Here is an 8,414-nt window from a genome sequence, read left to right on the forward strand (position 1 = left end):
AAAAGAATTTATGTAACAAAATATAATAAAAGAGACAACAAAATAATTTAAAAGAAAAGAAAAAATAAAGATACCATCACTTAAATTCAATCATTCCATATTCCACAAATACGTACTAAACACTTCATATGTGCCAGAAACTTTTTGTTGCGAAAACTCAGAAATGAACAAAATGAATCCTTGCTTTCAAGAAACTCATATTTATCATGCAAAAACCAGTAATACTTCTCCAGAAACCAGAATCATCCCATGTTTCACAAATAAAATAAATTTCAGGATTAAAATGATGAAACACAGTTCTGAGGCTGCCTTTGAAACAGTAAATGAATGGGTAGACCACGCCTCTGTTACAAGACAATCACCAGTATCTGTTTTAAACAATTCCAAAAGCTATTGCAATAAAATTTTCCACTAAGCCAAACATATGCACATAATCTATTCAGTGGCAACTGTAGCAGGACTATGGCTGATGAATGTAATCAAAAATCCATGGTGGGAAAGAGTTCAGAAGGAGGCTGTCACAAAGTAGATGAAACCAGCTCCTTACTAACACACACAGGTCTGGGCTCCTTATTCATTCTTCGGCCCTTTGAAAGGAGTCTGAGCAGACAGCCCCTGAGAACCATTCAGCTTATCTGCAATACCACGAGGAAAGTCATGGTCAAAGGAAGAAGACACCTATGGAGGGTTTTTGGATGTTAGGTGAACAGATGAAATATTGCTGTGTTTTCTTAAAGCAGATGGTGGACATAATTTACGCTCTTCTTTATGGACGCTCTCCATCTATTTGCTTTATCCTTATGAATGGTTTCATCCATCAGCCATCCAAAGCAGAGGTCTGGAATTTACCCTGACCCCTGTACACACCCACATACACACCCCCAAGTCACCGAAAATGCTGGCAATTGCACCTCAAGAATCCCTTTTGACTCTGTTAACCCGAAAATGAAGAGCTATAAGAAGCAAATGAGCACTTATTTGTTGTCAGAGAATTGCAATTCGGGGAGCATAGATTCAGATAGAAACCCAGATGGTGTCCCGCTTTTAGGATGAAGCCAAGGGGTTATTACGAGGGATGGGGGCAATTACATGAGTGGAGGGGGGTCGAGAAAGGTTTTCTATAGGTGTTAACAAGCTAAGCTGCTTGGGTTAAACATTCTATCTTCAGAAAATCCACAACCACCGGTCTTGTGATCAGGATGTCCATTCTTCCACTGACTTCCCAAGCAATTGCTTCAACAACTGCCATTTCGCCCAGGCCAAACAAAGACAGGTAAGGCAGTTTCTCTGCAGCGACCACTTCCGGTCTATTTAAAAATGGCTCCAGTCATGTCAATTCTTCACGACTCTGTCTCCTGCTCTCATGCCCCACTGCCACTACATAGCTCACACCTGCCCACCTCTCACCCGGACCACCATGATATGCTGCTCCTACCCATCATACGTGTGCCACCAAAGAAATCATTCTACAAGGCCAATATGAACATATTTCTCTTTTATTTAAAATCTTCCCAGGACACCTGGGTGGCTCAGATGGTTAAGCGTCTGCCTTCGGCTCAGGTCATGATCCTGGGATCCTGGGATCGAGCCCCGCATCGGGCTCCCTGCTCAGCGGAGAGCCTGCTTCTCCCTCTCCCTCTGCCTCTGCCTCTCTCTCTCTTTTTCTGTCTCTTATGAATAAATAAATAAAATCTTAAAAAGTAAATAGATAAATAATAAAATAAAATCTTCCCAATGTTTGCCATTGCCTTCAGAGTGGACAAGGAAATCTAGCCCAGCATACAAGGCCTTTCAGGACCCGGCCCCCTTGTTTACCTCTTTGGTCTCATCTCTCATCAACTCTCAAACCAATTTCTCCAATACCCAAGGAATATTTTGTGCTTCTGCTTGGCATATGTCCATCCCCTGCACCGTCAGCCTATCCAACTTCTACTCACTCTTTAAGACTCAATTCTATTCAATTCCACAAATAGTTATTCTACTGTAGGCTGGGCATTGTGCTGCCTTCATCAGAGCATGCCCTGAGTCTACGTATTTATCAGTCACCACTTACATGCTACAGAATCACTGACAGGGACCTCTAAATGCCTACAGATTTGGCTGATCTATGGACTTGTAGTTTGGCAATATATTCTTTTAGCCAGCTGTCATTTGTATGTGACAGATCTTCCTGTCTGATAAGAGTAACAATAATTTTATATTTGTATAATTTTCAAAGTTCCTTCATGTACACCAGTCCCCCCTTATCCGCAGGGGAGATGGTCCAAGACACCCCCCCCTTGGATGCCTGAAACCGTGGAGAGTACTGAATCTTATACATATACTATGTTTTTTCCTATACATACATAGCTATAGTAAAGCTTAATTTACAAACTAGACATGGTAAGAGATTAGTAACAATAACAATAAGGTACAACAATTAGAGCAATATACTGTAATAAAAGTTATATGAATGGGTCTCTCTCAAAATATCTTATTGTTTGGTAGTCACCCTTCTTCTTGTGATGATGACAGATGATAGAATGCCTACGTGACGTAGCATTGAGCTACTCCTGACCTTCTGAAGACACGTCAGAAGGAGGCTCATCTGCTTCCAGACCGTGGTTGACCACGGGCAACAGAAACCACAAAAAGAAAAACCGTGGAGAAGAGGAGACTACTGTATGTTTTTTTTCATTTGCTCCTAACATAAGCCATTGAAAGTGTAGTAATTCCTATTTTATAGGTGAGAACTAAGAATCATAAAAGTTAATGGGCTTGACCAAGACCCCAGACTTCATGAGCAGAGCTAGCATTTAAATGTATTGGGAATTGGAGTATTCACCAAGGTGGGTACACACTGAACCCCAGTGAAACAGCATCTGACACGACCATGTCCCTAACCCACCAGTGTCCAGTGTCTGATCTCTGGTATAGCTCAGGAAAGGCTGTGTTGAAAATAAATTCCAAAGATCTCATTACCAAGTCCACTATGATTCAGGTGAATATAGCCTGAATGATTACTGCTGCTTGGCAGACACAGTAAGATACATAAAGGGAAATTAGAAATGCCTCTATATGTCGTGCCGTTCCATTATCACCGAGAGTCAGGGGCTCCAGGTAAGAATACAGAATTCTAATTGTTCCAAAGGCAAAGGTGTTGAAACCAATTGAAAAGTGAAAGAGAAAGTTTCTAAATCCCGCACGTTGTTTAACTAATCCCATCAGCAAGTGAAGAACATGGAATAAGTGTAGAATCAGGAAGCTGGCCTCGGACCTAGGGCAGGGAGTCCACTCCAGAATTGTCTTTGATACCCCCGTTGTTACCCTTAAAAATTCTGGTTGTGCTCCCAGCCGTTAAGTGCTTCTGACTTCCGCAGACATGCTGATTGGTCCTTCAGGAACAAGTCACACTCTCTGCTTTATTTGTATTGCTACAGTCTGGCGTCTGTGTGGCAGCCTTTGTATGTGTTAATGGGCTTCGTTATCAGGAGCATGATCTCTGAAATTGGCGATGTGTCTAGGATGTTGGGCCATTTGCACATATACCATGGTAGGGAGGCCAATATAATCACACAGATCCAGAAGGGAAGTAGTTCCAAAAATTGAACTTTAGTGCAAGAGTAAGACACCCCCCGTATGCTATGACAACAGTAGTGGTGAGCTGTCCTTCACAGATGCTCTTACTAAGATGCTGGATATAAGCAGAAAAGAGACAGCATTTCTTAGATTCCTACCATATAAGTATGCACTCTTATCTGAGATTCGCAGTCTTGCTTAGACTTACTTATGCTACCAATAAACATTCTCATAGAGGAAGATCTATCAAGACTTACTTACATCCAGACTGACTAAATTCTTTTTTTTTAAGCTTTTATTTATTTATTTATTTATTTATTTATTTATTTATTTGACAGAGAGAGACACAGCGAGAGAGGGAACACAAGCAGGGGGAGTGGGAGAGGGAGAAGCAGGCTTCCCACGGAGCAGGGAGCCCAATGCGGGGCTCGATCCCAGGACCTGGAATCATGACCTGAGCCAAAGGCAGACGCTTAACGACTGAGCCACCCAGGCGCCCCCTGACTAAACTCTTTAATGCATCATCAAAGTGGATCACTGGGCCTCAGACAAGTTGACTGGATCCAGTGGTTCTGGTCACCACATCATGACTACAGATGAAGGACAGGATGCCAATTGGGAAACATTTTTGTTGGTTTTGCTTCCAGTTTTTCTCGTTGTTGGTATCTTATATTTTGTAAGTTAATCTGTTTGTTGGAGGAAAATCAGAAAATCCCAAAAAACAAAGATACTTCCATTGTCGACATATTATAGGTCAACTGATTATCTTTATATTGCTCTATTTTCACATGTATGAGCTTCTTTACATGATTGTCTTGAACTACAGAGACAGAGGGCAAATTAGGAAATCAAAAACAGAACTCATGTATCTTAAAATCCCATCTCTGTGTTAAACACTGCAGCTGTATGAGTTGTCCAAACTTAGTCATTCTTCACCCAGAATTTTAACTAGACCTATCACGCAGCTCATCTGGGAGGAAAACACAACAGCCCCTGGTTGTCTGGGAGCTGTGATACCTGACGCCATCTCCGAGCAGGCTTTACTAACCAGTCAAGTGGTGGTCGTGAAGAAAAACAGGTGTCCCCAGGTATTGGCAGGACTGTAGTAGCTAACATCATGAATTCCTTCATAGGATGAGACCCTCTGCCTTATATTTAAAAAAAAAAAAAAAAAGGTTTTATCTTCAAACAAGTCCAAACCATATCAACACTTTGGAAGACCATATCATGCACCCCATGGGGAGCCAGTCTAAGCTGTAACAGCATAGAAAGACAACTTAAACCCACCAAACCCATTCCCTGACGTCTAATTTAACAACACACACCCCAACACACACACATCAAATATTTTTAATTGTTTCTTTCCAATGACACAAGCTTCATGCTTACCTTCCAACTCCCACTATGCCATCAATGCTCAGCTCCTACTTCTGCTTTAAATGGAGGGAGAAATTCTGCCCAGGCTCCTGGCCCTCCTTCTGGAAGGTGAGAGTACAACTTGTCTTCCCCAAAACGAATGTGGCTCAAGCACTTGCCATGTATGATTGTATGTATTCTTTATGCCTCCTTCTAGAGCTATCAGACCTCTCGGGAGGAACCAAAAGAGGAAAATGAAGGCTCCAAGAAGACAAGAACGGAAAATGTCTGTTTCACAGGAAACACTAACCTCTGAGAGCACTATTTATATTTCCTGCGAAGAACAAAAAGCTGGGGACACCCCAAAGCCACCCGCCCTGCCCTTGGAGGAGCAGCCAACTGACCCCACTTCTTCTAGCACTTTGTTTTCTGCCACTCTTTTTAAAACTTACTTTTCCTTGTTTTCCCCAAAACCGAAGGGGTAAGAAGCATCATCAATTTCGCCAGACGAGACCATTCACTGTTCCTTGCACACACTTCCTCAACTTTCTTAGCCAGGGTACCCTCCTTACATTTTGTGTCCTCTTGTCTTCTTGCTCCTTCCCTATTCTCACACCCAAAGCCTGATCAGCATCCGAAGTCCAGATGAGAAGCCTAGGATGTGAAAAGATAATAATCATGTAATTGAATATTTGGGACAGAGGTCAAGAGGAGAATCTGTTATGGGTGCTGGCAAAAGTTTTCCATAAAGGGTCAGAGACAACAAATACTTTAGGCTTTGAGGGCCATACTCTGCTGTTTCAGCACAATAACAGTCATCAGTAGGGTGTAAGCAAAATGGGAATAATTTTTCAATAAAACTTTATTAACAAAAATAGGCAGCGACTGGATTTCGCCTATAGACTGAAAGTTGCCCACCCCGGTCTATTAGATTAAGTTGGTTTTAGGGATAACAGAGTCTCCATAAGTCTTCCATGGACTCAGATGTGGGCCTACCTTCTGCTCCACCCAGACCCCCTAGGATTCTTTTACCTGTCTTCTATGCATCCTTCCACCTGCTTCAAAAACCTTTGCCCTCAAAATTATGTACCAGTGACTCTTCTTCTGGAAAACTCCCTCAAACTATTGGAGTCACTTTTGCCTGCAGGAGCACAGAGCCCCAAGTGCCTGGGAGTGTATGGCCCCAAGCCCCCAGCCCAGGGCAGCCCTTAATCTCTGACTGATGGATGCAGGAGGATGTCTGCCAAGCTCCTTCCCTCTGGTCTGAACATCTGTGAGGCTCCTGCACATTCCAGGTCCATCCAGATTGAGGGATCCAGCTGCAGCTGCCCTCCCCAGGGATCTGCCTGAAATCACTCCCCTGCTTGTCCCACTTCTCCACTCCCTTGCCAGGTTTTTCCTGGAAGATCTTCCTTGGTAAATCACTTACACCCAAATCCTCATCTCTGGGGAACCTGACCTCAGGCACCATCTGAGAATGTTCTAGGAACTTCCTGCCTCCATGAAATGTTTACTGACTCTGGAGTAGATGTTCAGACACATCCCACATTTGCATTGGGTCTAGGGGCCTTAGGGAAAAGACCTTAAGCCCATCCCACAATTGAGGTTCAAATACAGACAGAACACCTGAGACACTAGGGTCCCCCTAGGACCCAGATGAGAGGGAGAGAGAGCGGGGTCCTTGAGAGGAGATGGAGGTGAGCGTGGAAGGACCCAGCAGAGAGGACCAGCCTGAACTTCAGCAGAACAAGAGCACAGGTTCCCAGTAGGGGTGAAGTGGGGATCCTGGGGGTGTGGGAAGGGAGGAGGCTTTGGGGCTCAAGAACTCCCCACCTCTAGAAGCAGAGCCAGGACTAGAGTGACACAGGTGAGGTCCCTAGGTCACCGATTCTCAAGAAGCGCCTGGGACAAGCCCCTGAGAACAAGCATCTCCTGAAATGTCACATCCTGGCTCCTCACTGGCCTTGTCAGGGCCTTTCTAGGGGGAGCTGGTCCAGGGAGCGGAAGGAGAGTTCCTGCTGACCTAAGAAGAGCTTCAGAGGGCAGTTTCTGGGCAGACATTGGCAGCTTAGAGTTCTGGCTCAAGCTCTGTGGTTGTGCTTTCCATGGGGTACAAGGGACTCAGTCTCCTTGCTTTTCCTGGAATGTGCTGGGCACCCACCCTGGCTCAGCAGCTTTTCCAACCGTGTGCACTCCCAGAAAGCTCCTAGCCCCTCACCTTCTTCCAGTGTGTGCTCAGATCTCAACTTTTAAGTGGCCTCCAGGGACCACCTTAAAGAATGTCACAGCCTGCACCACCGCCTCCCAGCACTCCCTGAACCCTAACTCACTCCACCTTTTTTTCCGTATAGCACTTATAATCCTCTCCTATTCTACATAGTTTAATTATTTAATACCTGCTGTTCGTTACCTATCTCTTCCTGCTCGAGTGTAACCTCCTCACAATCAGCAATCTTGTTTGATTTACTTTCTGTCAGCAAGAACTGTGCCCAGCCTATAATAGGTGCTCAATAAACATGTGTTGCCTGAATGAATGAGGTTTGGGAGCATACTTGCTTAGAGCCACCTGATTTAGCAAATAAACATACAAAACACCCAGTTACATTTGAATTTCAGATAAACAACAACATTTTTTAGTGTAAGTATGTCCCAAATATTGCCTGGGACATCTTTATACATTTATACGTGTATATGCAGTCTATCCTAAATCCAAATGCAACTGGGTGCCGGGCGGTCTGTATTTTTCCTACATGGGTTACGGCTGCAACAACGGTAATTACCATTTGTTGACTGAGCAATTGCCACACGCCAGGCACGGTGTTGTGTTTCTACATCTAAATTTTACAACAACCCTAGAAGATACTACTAGTTTCTTCCTTTTGCAGAAAAGAAAACTAAAGCAGAGAGAGGTTGTCTCTAGCCCTAAGTCCCACAGCTAGTGAGTGGGACAATGAAGATAAGAGACCAGGTCTGTCTGGACTCTGGACTTGAAGGCCTAGTTGCCAGGTCAAGGCCATACTGACATACCCTCCATGCCCACCAACAAAATGCAGGTCCTCCCTAACCCAGATGCCCATGGAATGCACGAGCATACCTTCTGTGGCACTTCCTTTCTGTTTCTTCCCAGCACGACTTTCTCTCCCAACACCTGCCACCGAGCCTATTCACCCTCCCAGTCTAATTGTGACAGGACACAGCGTGATCACCCACATTGCTGGTGGAAAACCTGGAGCTGAGCCTGGGCTTCGTTCAGCTCCAGATGCTCACCACCCAGATCCCACCCCAGACCTCTCAGACAGAGGAGGCACATGGCCAGCTTGAGAGATGATGAATATCTTAAATAGCAACAAATGTAGGACTTTTTCAGCCAAATTCTGATAAATCATACCAAAGTGGCCCAGCCTTCCTCTTCAGACCTGAGCAGAGAGATGGAAAGGATGCTTCCTTGTCTGTGATGTGGAAGCCTGCTGATGATAAATGTCTGCTTTGGCTACACATCA

This window comes from Leptonychotes weddellii, chromosome 12 (genome assembly GCF_054177405.1).
Source record: "Leptonychotes weddellii isolate Sample4059 chromosome 12, ASM5417740v2, whole genome shotgun sequence".
In the NCBI taxonomy this organism is placed as follows: domain Eukaryota; kingdom Metazoa; phylum Chordata; class Mammalia; order Carnivora; family Phocidae; genus Leptonychotes; species Leptonychotes weddellii.